At 40.2% G+C, this 17,006-nt stretch overlaps 1 long non-coding RNA gene across 1 annotated transcript; it reads right to left on the reverse strand.

Moving 5' to 3' along the window:
• Positions 1–572: 572 nt before the first annotated feature.
• On the reverse strand, positions 573–8,429 carry LOC135227783 (uncharacterized). The gene is made up of 3 exons (XR_010317952.1): positions 8,034–8,429; positions 2,339–7,541; positions 573–1,397 (listed from the first exon to the last, which is right to left on the reverse strand). It is a non-coding gene; the product is annotated as an uncharacterized LOC135227783 (long non-coding RNA).
• Between the last annotated feature and the right edge of the window lie 8,577 nt (positions 8,430–17,006).

Below are 17,006 nucleotides of genomic sequence, written 5' to 3' on the forward strand. Positions count from 1 at the left end.
GAGGTAGGTGAAAGCAAGACCTAACCAGGATTCTGAGATGAGTCCCCTGTTGCTCTCAGGGCCAGAGTAGATCGGGTGGGCCAGTGTTGCTTCCAGAACTGGACCTGGGCCCTTGGTTTGTAAGGCGAGTGGCACCTTGGATGACCATCCCTGTGAGTAGGATCGCAAGGAGGGCCTCTTGGTGACCCCCTAGGTGGGCAGGCATATGAGTGTGTAGCGGCTGTAGGTTTTGTTTGGTTGTTGTCTGTCTCTGGTTGGTGCACCCTGGTTTTGAGGAGTGGATGTAGGCAACTATCAGTTTATATTGGGAGATTGAAGTCCCTCCCTCTGGCATTGCGGATAGGAGGTATCTGGGGATTGAAGTGGAGATTCTGATATTCCTAGTAATGTGTTAGACCTTACTAAGATTATCCTCATTGTCCCTTTCCTTTCTGGCTTGTCTGGTCTGAGCGCTCTGTTTGTTCACCTTATGGGTAAATATTATGTGTAACTGGGGCTGCTTGAGTGGTTGAGGCTGCCAAGATCACCTCCGAAACCTGGTTGGCTGTCTGGGAGGTTGAGACTGCAAGATTATATCTATCGCCTCTGTCTGTGTCTTATGTGTAATGCACAGAAAGTAATTGTTGAAAAAAATTTTTTCAAGGTGAATTAAAACATATTTATAGAGACTCCTGAGGATTTATTGATTGGGCTGGAAAAAAAAAAGAGAGATGCATGGGGAGAACAGATTTTCAGTCTAGACTGGGATTTGAATCACAATACAGAGAACACTCTGGGCAGGGTGTTAAGATTTTAAAAAGAAGTTCTCTCCCAGGGCTGAGAAAAATCTTGGCTGCAGTGCCTGAGACAAATAAATCCCTATTGGACTAAAAGAAAAAGCTGATGATATCAACTACCCATAAAAATAAAAAGCTAGGTTCTTGGGAACAGTTAATTGTGTTACCAATTGCCAAACTGACAGAAAGGGTCCTTGTCTTTTCCCGAATAAGAATACATGCAAAAGACAAACTTTATCTTCAACAAGCTTTATTTTGCTTGAGTCAAGCAAAAGGAGTCAGCGAGGATCTAAGCCTCTCCAAAAGACTTACTGGAAAAGGGAAGAAAGGCTAGGGCTTATGTGGGTTCGGTGGAGACAACAGAGTAGTGAATATTTAGTGGGCTTCTTTCAAGTGGGGGGTACTTCTCAGAACGGCAGTGCATGTTAATTAGGTTGCCCTCGCATGTGGAATCCAAGAGGAAATCTGCTGATATTCAAGACAGTCCTCTCAGCAGCCCTTGGCATCACTTATTATGAGATATAGTGCAAGTGCACTGATCTTTGGCACTACATCACCATCTTCGGAGGGCTATGGAAGGTTAAACAGTGGTCACTCTTTGTTCTTCCGCGCATGTGGAGCCTGTAAAGGGGAAAAAAAAAAACCAAACCCAGTGCCATCAAGTAAAGGGGGGAGGCACTAGAAAAACACTAAGAAGGAAATAGTAATTCACGGGTTGTTCCAGCCTTATCTCATGTTGACAGATGTGGTTCTGGTTTACCCAACTTCTAGGTGGTAATCTTTTAACAGCTCTGTTGTTCCACCGGCAGTTAACCCTATTTGTCTCAATTGGACAGAATGAAAAATCAAGAAAACGTACCAGGAGATTCACCCCTAGGGTCCATCCTTAAACACTGGAAATTCTGAACTTCTTTTCTTACAATCAATTAAAAAAAAAAAAAGCTTCAAAGACTGAAAAAAGTACAGGGTTAAAAATCTCTTAGCTAGTGGAAGTGACCTGCCATGTTTACTCTAACCGTGATAAGGAGGGAAAAAAATTCAGCCCGAAAACGCGAGGCAGCTTTCATAACTGCTGCCTTACGTGCTAAAGACCATCCTCCAGAAGAGCAAAGAAAAGGAGAGACAAGGCCACAGGAGTGGAGAAAACCCCACACCCCTTTGGAAAGAGACCAGTGCAGGTGGTGTAAATGAAGAAAGGATAATTTTATCTTAAATGGAAAGCAGCAATTCTTGAACAGCTAAAGAGAAAGAATTTGTTATCTTTTGCCTTTCAAAATGCCTAGGTGCACTTAAACTTGTATAAATGAATAGGGATGACTCCCTCTGCCCCCAGTCTCCCTAACTAAGAATTGGTGGATTCATTTACAAAACTGCTAAAGAGCTTTGGCACTTACTGGGTGAATAACCAAAAAAAAAAAAAAAACCCAGTGCCCCTTGTGAGCCCAGCTCCAGCTGGGTCACACTCTCTATGTTCAAGGACAGGGAAAAATGACTAATATTATTTCTTAAATCATTCCCTCTTTTTGATCAGAGATTGGAGGTACCACATCCATGATCAATACCTGGACTTCGTTGAGTTCCTAGATGGCGACCATGGCAGGTTATTTAAACTCACGGTGCTGGTTTTCCACCAGATACCATCTGGTTCTTCACCAGGATCTTAAGAGCAATGTTCTCATCAATCGCATTGCCCAAGTGAGCAAACTCAATGTACATCAACATTTTAGCCCGAGACCTTCTTTTGTCTTTTAGGTGTGTAAGACAATAGAAGTTTTATTATGCCTAAAAATAAATAAATAAATAAAATAAAAATTAAAAAAAAATTTTTTTTAAATACTATCAGGATGTAGGCTGAGAATATTACTTGTAGTAGTGCAGATCAATCTGGTGTTTGTAAGGGTGTTGTAGTGTGTACCAAGTAACTTGCTGTCTAATTCTATTTGTATATCCTGTTCTTCTCTTGTGTTATTCATCTAAATGTAACAACAGGTATTTGCCACAGCACCTATCACATTTTCTTGGACCAATATATAAAAATTTAAGGCTATTTTGTTATCTCACGTCACCTTGGCTAAATGAGGTCAGAAATCACTGTGTTTCCATCCCACTAGCAACTTTGCTATTTGTCCCATAGTGATTGATACATTTCTTAAAGATTCCTGCAATTCAAATATACCATAAGTAGGAATTAAAGTTACCAAACCATACCCTGAGTGTCGGACGAATGGGCTTTCTTGGATAACAAATTAACATTACCTTTCTAGTATTTACTATGAATATCTAAAGATAATCCTAAAGCTCTCAAAGTGCATTGCCCACTCATTTGCCAGGAATCTAAACAAGAGATTGTCCATGTAAATTCACCATTAGTTAGAAAGGAATCATTTAAATTAGTATAGTTCGGTCTACCACATAAAAACATATTTATAAAGCTCAAGAAGTTTGTCTAGAGAAAACAGAAGGTATAGAAAATTTACATGTGACAAACAAGTTTCTATTAAAGAATAAGTGATTAGCAAGATAATACAAGATAGACTTTTCTTGGTGGAAGTTTCTAGTTAATTTGCTTAAAACGTACTACTAAGTGTTCTTCTCAAGGGCAAGCTGCCCCTCCTTGGTTTACCTATTGACAGTCATGGGTCACTTTTTTAGAACAGAAGTGAAACCTAAGACAGAATGGAGTCTGAGCCATGAGGTCGATCTCTTCCGAGAGCCTGGTTTCTTTTAGATACCTAATTTTCTGCATAGCAAGAGGGTGACAGTTTGATTGCAAACATTAGACAGGTATTTTATACAACGTTGTCTAGAGGACTGATTAAACTGATTACTGACTTACCCTAAACGTAACTCTCAGTCTAATCTTTGGAGTCAGTTTCTCAAAATAGATTGAATTCTTCAAAAAAAAAAAAAGCACAATGCCCAGAGCAAAATGGTCTTGTTAGTTTATCTGGACAACTGTCTCAAAGTGGCTTTAGGAACCAGTTTTTCTTTAAAGCTCAAGGTTCAAAAAGACACCCAAAGGCAATGGCCTTTGTGGGTTGTCCCACCCTCTATGAAAGCCAGAAATCTGGATTCTAGGAGAATTATAACTCTTTTATGGTTCCCTCTTTTGGATTATGATCTTTGTTATAGAATCTTTTGATCAAAAATGTTCAGTAAATGGTAATTGGGTACTATCTGGTTTTTTAAGATCTCAGGCATCACAGAGCAAATCAGAAGATAAAATAGAAACACTAACAATAGCAGTAGGCTAATTGTCTGATATAACCAACGAAACCATGACCCTAAGATCTCTGAACCAAGGAAACAAATCTTCTGAGATGTTCGCTTGTGCATAAACAGCGTCAGTAACTGTTCTTCATGTGCCTCAGCCACAACTACATTCTGCTAAACCTAAGACTGTAACATTTATCTATTAAGGCGCAGAACTGTTTCCAGAGAACTAATACGAAATCTAATGTTTTTCTAATTTGTATAATCATAGCTCAAATTTCAGATACTTTTTTGGTTATGAAATTTATAACTTTATCAACAGGAACTTTTAATTCAAGAGTTATAATATTTAAACCCACCAGTTAGATAATTTAGAAAAAGGGGGTGTGTCTCTAATACTCTCCAGTATGTTTTCTCTTTTTCAAAATGAGCGACTGAGGTTGACATAACTATGGCCATGATAAACATGTTAAGTTTTTCTATCTTTTTTTTCCTGTCTTTTCTTTCACATATCTCTGTTAATGACTTTGTTCTTCATTTTAATTTGATGTAAACAACTTTATTTTGCTCTATCTACCTGTGACTTACAACCCCCCACATGGATATTAGAGCCCAGGTGTCTGATATGCTTGTCTTTAGCCCTATAAAGAGATGTTCTGGCCCATGTCTCTTCAGTCGACAGAGTCTTTTATCACCATTCTGTAATGAAAAACTCTTTCAGCCATCTGTGGGCTACAAAGACACTTTTAACACCTATAAAACCCCACACAAGCTCTAATGTAAAATTGCTCCCTGAGACTCTACAGAGACAGTTCACATCTCTGCCAGGTCTCGGGTGATATACACATCTCTTAAAAAACTTTCTCGCTCTTTCTGACTTAGAGTACCTTTCATTGCTCGACTGTTCCAGGGCACAGACCTTAATCTGGTAGCAGAAGGAAAATGGTTAAGCATTCCTTATTTTCAGAAAGAAAGATTTTAAAACATCAACAATATTTTTACATAAAACCCATAGTATCTTTTCGTTTACTCAGTCTTATGTAGTTAATTTTTGTTCCAAGCGATTCTGGATTGACTGCAGTTTGTGAAACCATCAACTTTTGCATGGGAGTTCTGGAAATCTTGATTGAGTCTAGTCACAGTCTTTTTCATAAGTCCAACATAGTCCATCTTTTTTGTTGAGATATTCTGGTCAAATGTTTTCAGGAAATCAGTAAAGTAAAAACTTATCTGTAGATGACAAAACTTAATATGGTCATGATTAATTATAAACATAATTCTTAACGATGAAAGACCTGATAGAAATCAATTACAACGCAAAGGCCAATAAAATCAGTTAAAAAAAAAAAACTTTAGATGAAAATATTTTCAATAATAACCATTAACCATATTTTTAAAGAACTTCAGATGTAACACATAATAATCTTGAGCTATAATGCCATGTAGTCAGGATATATCAAGAACATTCTAAGATTATCAAGCCTCTATATACCTGAATAGTAATTCTTCAACTAATCCATTGGCTTTGATGTTGCTAGATTCTAAAAATAAAGTTTCAACCATGTCAGCAATCATTTGCTGTGTAATGTGAGGCAAAACACAAGAGGGAATACTAACATAGAAATTTTAACCCAGAGAGAATCAGGCACTTCTCTTGATTTTAACAACATGTTCCAGGTAATTTACACCATGTTAAATAAACCTTTTTTTTTAGCACTTTCTTTTATAAAAAATTTTCTTGCTTTTCAAACTTGTCAGAAGTTTATCACAAGTGATTTAGGAAATAGTACTGCAGTTATTATACCCTATCCTTGAGCATACAGAATGTGATCCAGCTGGACTCACAAGGACACAGCAGCTGGGCCCGGAGGTATAAAGACAATAGAATAATCTTGGAAAATATCTTTTAGGGAAACTTTCACAGAAGCCAGAACACAAAAGACTTTCCACTCTTATCTTTTCTATTAACATTTAGTGAATAGAAATTTGTTGGACCAGTGAAGACCCTCCTGACTCATTACTGAAACCTGTACCAATGATCTTTAGGAAAGACAATTCAAAATGTATGGTGACAGTTTATAGCCAATCTTTGAAAAAGCGAAGCTTTCAAATGGCTTTGCCCATTTGTAATGTTAATATATACCCATGATTCTGCAACCTTCCTTGGACTCGGACTAGACGTGGCTGTGGCAGCATACTTGTCGGTTTTCCCATTCTCGTTTATTATGTAATATTCTCTGGACTCAGACAGACATGTCTGGCAGCATGCTTGTCCATTTTCCCATTCTTGTTTATTCTGTAATGTACCTTGGACTAGGGCAGACATGGCTGTGGCAACATGCTTGTCCATTTCCCCACTTTTGTCGGTTCTGTAATACTCTTTGGACTCGGGCAGACATAGCTCTGGCAACATGTTTGTCCGCTTCTCAACTTTTGTCTTTTTGAATATACGCTGAATAACACTTTATTTTTGCTTTACTAAACTTTGAGATGTTTTTCCCCCTACAAGTTATCAAGAAACAATTGTTATTTAACCAAAGATATTAAAATAAAAACCTTAGTTTTTTTCTTTTTCCCTAAAGCCATGTGGCTTGGTTTCTGACTCAATAATCTTATTCTCACGACAGATGGAACCTTTGTCTTTGAAGCCAAAGAGGTTAATTCTTTAACTCAGTGAAAGCTCTTTAAAATCTCATAAATTAAACCATTAAACTTTACTCAGACAGATAAAACTTTTGACCATTATCAAGTAATTTCTCTTCTTTTTTTGTGATTGGGATCCACCCAGTTTCTGATAACCATACTAAAACAGCAATTCTCTTTATCTTTTGTCTTAAAAGGGTCCACACCTAGCTGAAGAGTCTTTCAAAAGGTTCCTTGGAGCTATACTCCCTGGAGACTAGGGCTGGGGGCCGAGAAGGCCTGATTTTGCCCCGCCCTACCTGCCTTTTAACTGTAGGTAGAGGACAAGATTAGGTTATTTACATATGTTTAAATTGATGGGGGCATTTTGAAAGGCTATTTACCCAGTAAGTACCAAAGCTCTTTAGCAATTTTGTGAATGAATCCATCAATTCTTAGAGAGACTGGGGGCCTGAGGGAGTCATCCCAATTCATTTATATATGTTTAAGTGCACCTAGGCATTTTGAAAGGCAAAAGATAACAATTTGTCTCTTTTGCTGTTCTAAAACTGCTGCTTTTCTTTTAAGACAAAATTATCTTTTTTTTTTTTCCTGTATACCAGCTGCACTGGTCTCTTTCCAAAGGGGTGTGGGGCTTTCTCTGCTCCTGTGGCTTGGTCTTCCTTTTCTTGTTCTTTTGGGGAACGCTCTTTAGCCTGCAAGGCAGCAGTTAGGAAAGCTGCCTGGCATTTTTCAGGGCTGTAAAATTTTTTTTTCCTACCAATTACTTTCTATGCATCACACATAAATTATACATAAGACACAGAGACGTCGGAGATAATCTTGCAGTCTCAACATCTCAGCCAGGATATGGAGGTCATCTTGGCAGCCTCACTCTCCCAGACAGCCCCGGTCACACATAAGATTCACCTATAAGACGAATAGACAGAGAGTACTCGGACCAGACAAGCCAGAAAGGAAAGGCGGAATGAGGATAATCTTAGCGAGGTCTAACACATTACTAGGAATGTCTGAATCTACACTTCAAGCCTCCAGATACCACTGCCTATCCACAATGCCAGATTGAGGAGCTTCAATCTCCCAATGTAAACCAACAGAAATGTCTATATCCTCTCCCCAAAACCAGGGTGCACCAACCAGAAACAGACAACATCCAAACACAAAACCCAACAACTGCTACACACTCACATGCCTGCCCAGCTCTAGAGTCACCAAGAGACCCTCTTTGTGATCCTACTCACGGGCAACGGCCATCCAAGGCGCCACTCGCCTTACAAACCAAGGGCTCGGGTCCAGTTCCGGAAGCCACACTGGCCCACCCTATCCACCCCAGCCCTGAGCACAACGGGGAAGGGGTCGTGGACTCACCTCAGGATCCGGGTCAGGTCTTGCCTCACCTACCTCTTTGGCACGGTTGGGGACCAGTGGCACTGCAAGGGAGCTCGGGCCCGGGGACAACTTCTGGTCACAAACAGAATCCCCAGCGGCTGCTTGTTAGGAGTGTTACCAATTGCCAATCTGACACAAAGGGTCAGAATACATGCAAAAAGCAAACTTTATCTTCAGCAAGCTTTATTTTGGCTGAGTCAAGCAAAAGGAGTCTGCGAAGATCTAAGCCTCTCCAAAAGACTGACTCGAAAAGGGAAGAAAGGCTAGGGCTTATGTGGCTTCAGAGGAGACAATAGAGTAATGAATATTTAGAGGGCTTAAAAAAAAATTTTTTTTTTCTTTCAAGGGGCGGGTACTTCTCCGAATGGCAGTGCATGTTAATTTTGCCCACACATCTGGAATCCAAGATGGAATCCACTGATATTCAAGATGGAGTCTTCTCGACAGCCCTTGGCATCGCTTATTATGGGACGTAGTGCAAGCACACTGATTTTTGGCACTACGTCACCGTCTTCCAAGGGCTACGGAAGGGTCCCACTTTGTTCTTCTGTGCAAGGGGGAGCCTGTAAACGGGGAAAGGACTAGGAAAACACTAAGAAGGAGATAGGAATCCACCTGCAGTTTCAGCCTTATCTCCTGTGGACAGGGTGTGGTTTGTTTACCCAACTCCTCGATGGTAATCTTCTAACAGCTCTTTTGTTCTGCCAGCACAATTAACCCTTTAGCCTCATTCCCCCATCCCCCTCCAAAGCCCAGAGATTTCATACTCATGATTCTTTACGAGGATGTAGGGTTAGAGGTCTCTTCTTCGGTAACTTCTCCAAGCTGACATCAGGTTGTTGCCTGCCTAGCAGAATAGAAATCTCTCACTATCTGCTCTAAAGTTTTGGAAGGACTGGGGGTCTCACTTTCAGACATGGCCTAGAAGCCCTGCATCATCTTAGAATTTTTGTAACCTAGAGGACACAAACTTTAACGGAAGCTTGAGAAGACAAGGCCCAAAAATCAGAAGTCGAAGTATAGCAACTCGGGGGCCCAAAAAGGGTAGAAACCAAGTAACAGAAGGGAGTGCCTCCTGCACTGTCCACTAAATATCTTGGCCTCCCCCTCTTTTGTTTCTCAATCTCACACTGTTCTTGTCTTTACATTTTCTGTGTCTCTGCCTCTCTTTTCTTATGGGCTCTCTCCTTCTCACACCCTCACTTTATAGAACGCTCCCCAGTCTCACTTTCTCTCTCTCTCTCTAATCTTTGTCTCTTTTTGTCTCTCTCACTCATTCTCTTCTCCTCTATCCTCCTGTATCACTTTCTTACCCAATCTTTTTGCTTACTTTAGTCTCACTTTTTCTTCACTAACCTGTATAGGGGCCGTAGGGTGTGGGCTACATGGGGTTTGAAGGCACACCAGTATCCTAGGAGCCCAACAAATGCCTGTGGTTGCTTCACAGTTTCTGGGCAGGGGTAGTTTTGGACCTTATCACCACTCCAGGCATCACTCCCGTCTTATCTGACCAGATAACACTCAAGTACTTGACCAACAAGCCAGACAAGCCAAAAACCAAAAAACCAAACCCACTGCTGTCAAGTCGATTCCGACTCATAGCGACCCTATAGGACAGAGTAGAAATGCCCCATAGTTTCCAAGTAGTGCCTGGTGGATTCGAACTGCCAACCTCTTGGTTAGCAGCCATAGCACTTAACCACTACGCCACCAGGATTTCCCCTGTATTTATCTTCCTTTACTGCCCATCCCTGCTACTAGAGGTACGTGACTATCTCACCAGCTGCAGTCTGGTCCTTCATCCAATTTTTGGAGTTTTTTTTTTTTTTTTGGATTTCTATAGAGCTTTGTCCTATTCTGCCATTCGCCTATTTTCAGTAACTTCAGGATCTATGTCAGTGTGTCTCCAAAAGGCCTGAAAAATTCTTTCAAGAAACTCAGAGGGGCTTTCTTTAGGTCCCTGAATTACTTCATAAATTCCTGAGAGGTTTTTCTGTTTTTGTACCCCAGTTTTAAGACCTTTTAGTAAGCACTTTCTGTAATGCCTCAGCCTACTCATGTCCTTCTTTGAATAGTAGTCCCACTCTGGATCAGTTCCAGGGACTGTGTTATTGGCTGGCAATTTGGCAGGATTTTGGGGGTGTTATTGGTCCAACGAATTTTCTATTTACTAAATGCTAATAGAAAAAAGATAAGAGTGGAAAGTCTTATGTTCTGTTTGATTGGCTTTATGTCAAAAGTTCTCTAAAAGATTATTTTCAGGATTTTCTCATCTATTGTCCTTATCTCAGGGCTCGGTTAATGTGTCTTTATGAGTCCTTGTGAGTTCTTGTGAGCCCAGCTCCAGCTGGGTTATATCCTCTGTGCTCAAGGACAGGGAACATATTGATGATCAATACCTGGACTTAGTGGAGCTCCTAGATGGCGCCCACTGCAGGTTCTTTAAAGTCACAGTGCTGGCTTTCCACTGGATACCATCTGGTTCTTCACCAGGATCTTAAGTAAGAGCAAATTTCTCATCAACTTCAAACTCAATGTACATTAATATTTTAGCCCGAGGCTTTTCTTTTGCCTTTTAAGTGTGTAAGACAACAAGGTTTTCTAATACTATCAGGACTACACCTTGCAGTAGTGCCATCCCATTAGCAACTTTATTTGTCCCATAAAAAAACCAAACCCAGTGCCACTGAGTCAATTCCAACTCATAGTGACCCTATAGGACAGAGTAGAACCTTCCCATAGAGTTTCCAAGGAGCACCAGCAGATTCGAACTGCCAACACTTTGGTTAGCAGCCACAGCATAGAACCTGGTTTTCTTAAGATACATAATTTTGTGTTGCATAGAAACTAACTGGTGAAGAGAAATTCAGGTTGAATTGCAACATGCTTGTGGAGATTCCTGAAAATTTATTGACTGGGCTATTTACTGAACAATTGGTCATCTTTTGCTCTAGATGGTTTAAAGAAAAAAGATAATTTTGTCCTAAAAGAAAAGTAAGACTTCCAGAACATCAAAAGAGAAAGACTTTTTTTTTTTTTTTTTTGCCTTTCAAAATGTCTGGAATTGGGATAACTCCCTCGAGCCTCCAGTCTCCCTAGCTAAGAGTTGGATTCATTTACAAAATCGCTGAAGGACTTTGGTATTTACTGGGTAGATAGCCTTTCAAAGTGCCTCTGTATGTAAATGAATCAGAATGGGCTAATCTTGTCTTCCACCTTGAGTTAAAATGTAGGTAGCCAAAGAGCCAAAAAGCCAGTGCCGTCGAGTCGATTCCGACTCAAAGCGACCATATAGGACAGAGTAGAACTGCCCCATAGAGTTTCCAGGTAGGATGGGGTAAAAATCAGGCCTTCTTAGCCCCCAGCCCTCAGCTGCCAAGGTCAAATAGAAATCAGAATGAAATGGTCTGGAGAAATGTTTAATTAGTCAGTTGAACAGAAACCTTGTGATTTCCAAAGCCAATTAGATTGGAAATATATGAGAAATAGTAAAAGTCGAATGAAAACGTGGAATATTTAAAGAAATTTTATTTCAGTTAGTTATGTTTTATGGTATACAGGCTTAAAATAATGTCTAAGATCTTTTAGGTAACTTACTGATGTTAAATTAAATCTGCCTCAAAGACAAAGGTTCAGTCTGTCATTGGAATAAGATTCCTGAGTCGGAAACCAAGCCACATGGCTTTAAGAAAAAAGCTAAAGTTTTTATTTTAAGATCTTTGGGTTAAATAAGTAAAGTATCGTTTCTTGGTGACTTATGATAAACTCCTGACAAGTTTAAAAGCCACATAAATTTTTGTAGAGAAAAAGTGCTAAAAAGGCTTCTTTAACTTCTTTTAAATTACGTAGGACGTGTTGTTAAAATCATGAAAAGTACCTGATTCTTTCTCTTTGGGTTAAAATTTATATGTTAGTATTTCCTGTTGTGTTTTTGCCTAATAAAAAAATAGTAGACAATAAATGCATAATATGTCATCTTAATTGCTAACTTGGTTGCAAATGTATTTATTTATTTTTGGAATCTACCACCATTAAAGCCAATAGTTTGAATGGAGATTTCACATCATTTACCTACGAAGTTATTTTTTGTTGATGTTCAGGTATTTGGAGACTTGATGGTCTTGGTATATTCTCGATATAGCCTCACTATAAAAAAAACAACTTTTTTTTTATATGATATCATGTCTCAAGATTATTACGTGTTACATCTGAAGTTCTTTAAAAATACGGCTCTAAAACTTTTTTTTAACTGATTTTATTTGGCCTTTGCACTGTACTTGTAATTAATTTCTATCAGGTTTTTCACCATTATGTTTATGAATTAATCAGGATCGTATTAAGTTCTGTCATCTACAGATAAGTTTTTACATTCTGAAAACATTTGACCGGAATTTCTCAACAAAAAAAACATGGACTATATTGTACTTATGAAAGAGACTGTGGCTAGACTTAGTCAGAATTTCTAAAATTCTTATGCAAATGCTGATGGGTTCACAGACTATGGTTGATCCAGTATCACATGGAACAGAAGTTAACTACATAAGGGTGAGTAAATGATATGCTACTAAGACAGGGAGCAAAGGCCCTGAGATCGGAGGGTGCCTGTTAGAGAAATAGCAAAGAGACTGGTGTGGTTAGAAGAGAAGCAAGTAAAAGAGAAATAGGCTACACTACTGTTACCGGAATGAGGTTCTTGCCTCTCTCACTGGTCAAGAATGAGCAAGTAAGGCACGTAGTTTTCCACAAGAGCAAAGCTTCATTGAAGAGGCTTGCAAGCAGAGAGAGGAGGGGCTAGAGCAAAGTTTACCCTCATCTCACAGAGAAGGGCCCGAGTTTTTACAAGTTCTTGAGTGGGAAAAGATTTATGTTTATTCATCGACACAGGCAGGGATATGTTAACTAAGGTACATGCACAGCAGCTTTCCAAGACGGCTCCTGTCCTGGAGGTCTCTCGGATTCATACCAGGGCTTATTATAGGGTGTCACACCTGCGCAGTCTCCCGCTCCCTGGGTTCGATTCCCTGGCTGGGGCTGCAGCCCCTCACTGCCCCGGTGGAAGGTCACACAGCAGTCACAGGTGGATGTTCTGCACATGTCCCTGGGCCTGGTTTTCTTCAACTGCTTCCGAAAGGTAACTTTAAAGAAGTTTGCAGGCTATTTTTAGATTCTCTGCCCCATTGTTCTCGGGAATGGTTTTGTTTCTGTGCCCTGGCCCTGTCTTACTAAGTCTCTAGGTTCTATACTCAACCCCCTGTATCTCCTTGATGTTGTTGTTGTTGTTAGGTGCCGTCTAGTCGGTTCAGACTCATAGTGACCCTATGCACAACAGAACGAAACTCTGCCCGGTCATGCGCCATCCTTACAACTGTTGTTATGCTCGAGCCCATTGTTGCAGCCACTGTGTCAATCCACCTCGTTGAGGGTCTTCCTCTTTTCCGCTGACCCTGTACCTTGCCAAGCATGATATCCTTTCCCAGAGACTGATCCCTCCTGACAACATGTCCAAAGCATGTAAGACGCAGTCTCGCCATCCTTGCTTCTAAGGAACATCCTGGTTGTACTTCTTCCAAGACAGATTTGTTTGTTCTTTTGGCAGTCCATGGTATGTTCAATATTCTTCACCAACACCACAATTCAAAGGCATCAATTCTTCTTTAGTCTTCCTTATTCACTGTCCAGCTTGAAAATACCATGGCTTGGGTCAGATGCACCTTAGTCTTCAAGGTGACATCTTTGCTCTTCAACACTTTGAAGAGGTCCTTTGCAGCCAATTTGCCCAATGCAATACGTCTTTTGATTTCTTGACTGCTGCTTCCATGGGTGTTGATTGTGGATCCAAGTAAAATGAAATCCTTGACAACTTCTATCTTTTCTCTGTTTATCATGATGTTGCTCATTGGTTCAGTTGTGAGGATTTTTGTTTCTTTGAGGTGCAATGCATACTGAAGGCTGTGGTCTTTGATCTTCATTAGTGAATGCTTCAAGTCCTCTTCACTTTCAGCAAGCAAGGTTGTGTCATCTGCATAATGTGGGTTGTTAATGAGTCTTCCTCCAATCCTGATGCCCCGTTCTTCATATAGTCCAGCTTCTCAGATTATTTACTCAGCATACAGATTGAATAGGTATGGTGAAAGAATACAAGCCTGATGCACACCTTTCCTGACTTTAAACCAATCAGTATCCCCTCGTTCTGTCCGAACAACCGCCCCTTGATCTATGTAAAGGTTCCTCATGAGCACAATTAAGTGTTCTGGAATTCCCGTTCTTCACAATGTTATCCATAATTTGTTATGATCCACACAGTCGAATGCCTTCGTATAGCCAATAAAACACAGGTAAACATCCTTCTGGTATTCTTTGCTTTCGGCCAGGACCCATCTGGCTTCAGCAATGATATCCCTGGTTCCACGTCCTCTTCTGAAACCAGCCTGAATCTCTGGCAGTTCCCTGTCGATATACTGCTGTAGCCGTTTTTGAATGATCTTCAGCAAAATTTTGCTTCCGTATGATATTAATGATATTGCTCTAAAATTTCCACATTCGGTTGGATCGCCTTTCTTGGGAATAGGCATAAATATGGATCTCTTCCAGTCAGTTGGCCAGGAAGCTGTCTTCCATATTTCTTGGCATAGACGAGTGAGCACCTCCAGCACTGCATCTGTTTGTTGAAACATCTCAACTGATATTCCATCAATTCCTGGAGCCTTGTTTTTCACCAATGCCTTCAGAGCAGCTTGGACTTCTTCCTTCAGTACCATCGGTTCCTGATCATATGCTACGTCTTAAAATGGTTGAACATTGACTAATTCTTTTTGGTATAATGACTCCATGTATTCCTTCCATCTTCCTGATAGTACAGTCTATTTCTCTTTTACTTGCTTCTCCTCCAACCACACCAGTCTCTTCACTATTTTTCAAACAGGCACCCTCCGATCTCAGGGCCTTTGCTCCCTGTTTTACTATCAGGGAGATAATAGGGGGTTGAGTGTGGAACCTAGAGACTTATTAAGACAGGACTCAGAGGGGCCCCCAAATCTGCAAACAAAGTAACAAGAAATGGGCCAGGGCACAGAAACAAAGCCATTCCCCAGAACAATGGGGCAGGGTGTCTAAAAATAGCAGGCAAACTTCTTTAAAGTTGCCTTTCAGAACCAGCTGGAGAAAACCAGGCCCAGGGACATGCGCAGAACATCCACCTGTGACCGCTGTGTGACCTTCCACCAGGGGCAGTAAGGGGCTGCAGCCCCACCTGGGGAATCCAACCCTGGGAGTGGGAGACTGCACAGGCGTGACACCCCATAATAAGTCCTGCTACGAATCCCAGAGGCCTCTGGGAAAGGAGTCACCTTGGAAAGCTACTGCAGGCACCTTAGTTAACATATCCCTGCCTGTGTCTATGAATAAACATGAATCTTTTCCCGCCCAAGAACTTTTAAAAAGTCGGGCCCATCTTTTGTTCTGTGAGGCAGGGGTGTGTGTTGCTTTAGGCTGGCATCTCTGCTTGCAAGCTTCTTCAATAAAGCTTTGCTCCTGTGGAAAACTACATGCCTTACCTGCTCATTCTTCACCAGTGAGAGGCAAGAACCTTATTCCAGTAACAATACTATGGGTTTTATGTAGGAATATTACTGATGTTCTAAGGCTTTTCTTTCTGGAAATAAGAAATGCTTTAAGATCCTACTTTCTTTTCTCCTAAATTATCTAACTAGTGGGTTTAGATATTGTAGCCCTTGAATTAACAATCTTAGGTTTGGCAGAATGTAGTTGTTGCTGAGGCACAGGAAAAGTGGTTACTGATGCGGCTTATGCATAGATAAACACCTCATGAGATTTGTTTACTTGGTTCACAGACCTTACGGGCATGGTTTCATTGGTTATTTCAGAAAAATGGCCTAATGTTAGTGTTTCTATCCTACATCCCGATTTGCTGTATGGTGCTCGAGATCTTAAAAACAGATAGTATTTGAACGTTTTTCATCAAAGATTCCATAACAAGATCATGATTCAAAAGAGAAAACCATGATAGAGTTGTATGTAATTCTCCCAGAATCCAGATTTCTGGCTTTCATAGTGGTTGGGGCAACCCACACAGGCCATTGCCTTTGGGTGTCCTTTTGAACCTCAAGCTTCAGGAAGAAAAAAAAAGCTAATTCCTGAAGCCACTTTGAGGTAAACAATGGTTCAGATAAACTAACAAGTCTATTTTTGCTCTGGGTATTGTGCTTTTTTTTTTTAAAGAATTCAGTCTGTTTTGAGAAACTGACTCCCAAGATCAGTAAACAGAGTTATGTTTAAGGTAAATCAGTAATCGGTTTAATCAGTCTTCAAGACAATGTTGTATAAAATATCTGTCTAATGTTTATAATCAAACCCTCACCCTCTTGCTAAACAGAAAATTATGTATCTTAAGAAAACCAGGTTCTCAGAGGAGATCAATCTCATGAGTTGAGACTCCATTTTGTCTTAGATTCCACTTCTGCTTCTGAGAAAGTGACCCATGACTGTTAATAGGTAAACCAAGGAGGGGCAACTTGCCCTCAGGGAGAACACTTTGTACATTTTAGATGGATTAACTGGAGACCTCCGACAGGAGAAGTCTATCCTGTATTATCTTGCTAATCATGAATTCTCTAATGAAAACTTAGCTGTCACATGTAAGCTTTTCTATATTTTCTGTTTTCTCTGGACAAACTTTGTGTGTTCCTTCTAGACTTTTTTTTATGTGATATATTCACCTATACTATTTTAGATGATCTCTTTCCAACTGATAGTCGATTTATGTAGACAATTTCTTGTTTAAATTCCTGATAAATGCATAGACCGTACACTTCGGGAACTTAACTTTATCTTTAGATATCCATAAATTTGTTACCCATTGCCAAACAAGAGTTAGGAAAAAAAAAAAAACCCATTGGTCCAACACTGAGGTATGGTGCTCAATTTTAATTCCTATTTACAGTATATTTGAATTGGAGAAATCTTTAA

Source organism: Loxodonta africana, chromosome 15 (genome assembly GCF_030014295.1).
Source record: "Loxodonta africana isolate mLoxAfr1 chromosome 15, mLoxAfr1.hap2, whole genome shotgun sequence".
Lineage (NCBI taxonomy): Eukaryota > Metazoa > Chordata > Mammalia > Proboscidea > Elephantidae > Loxodonta > Loxodonta africana.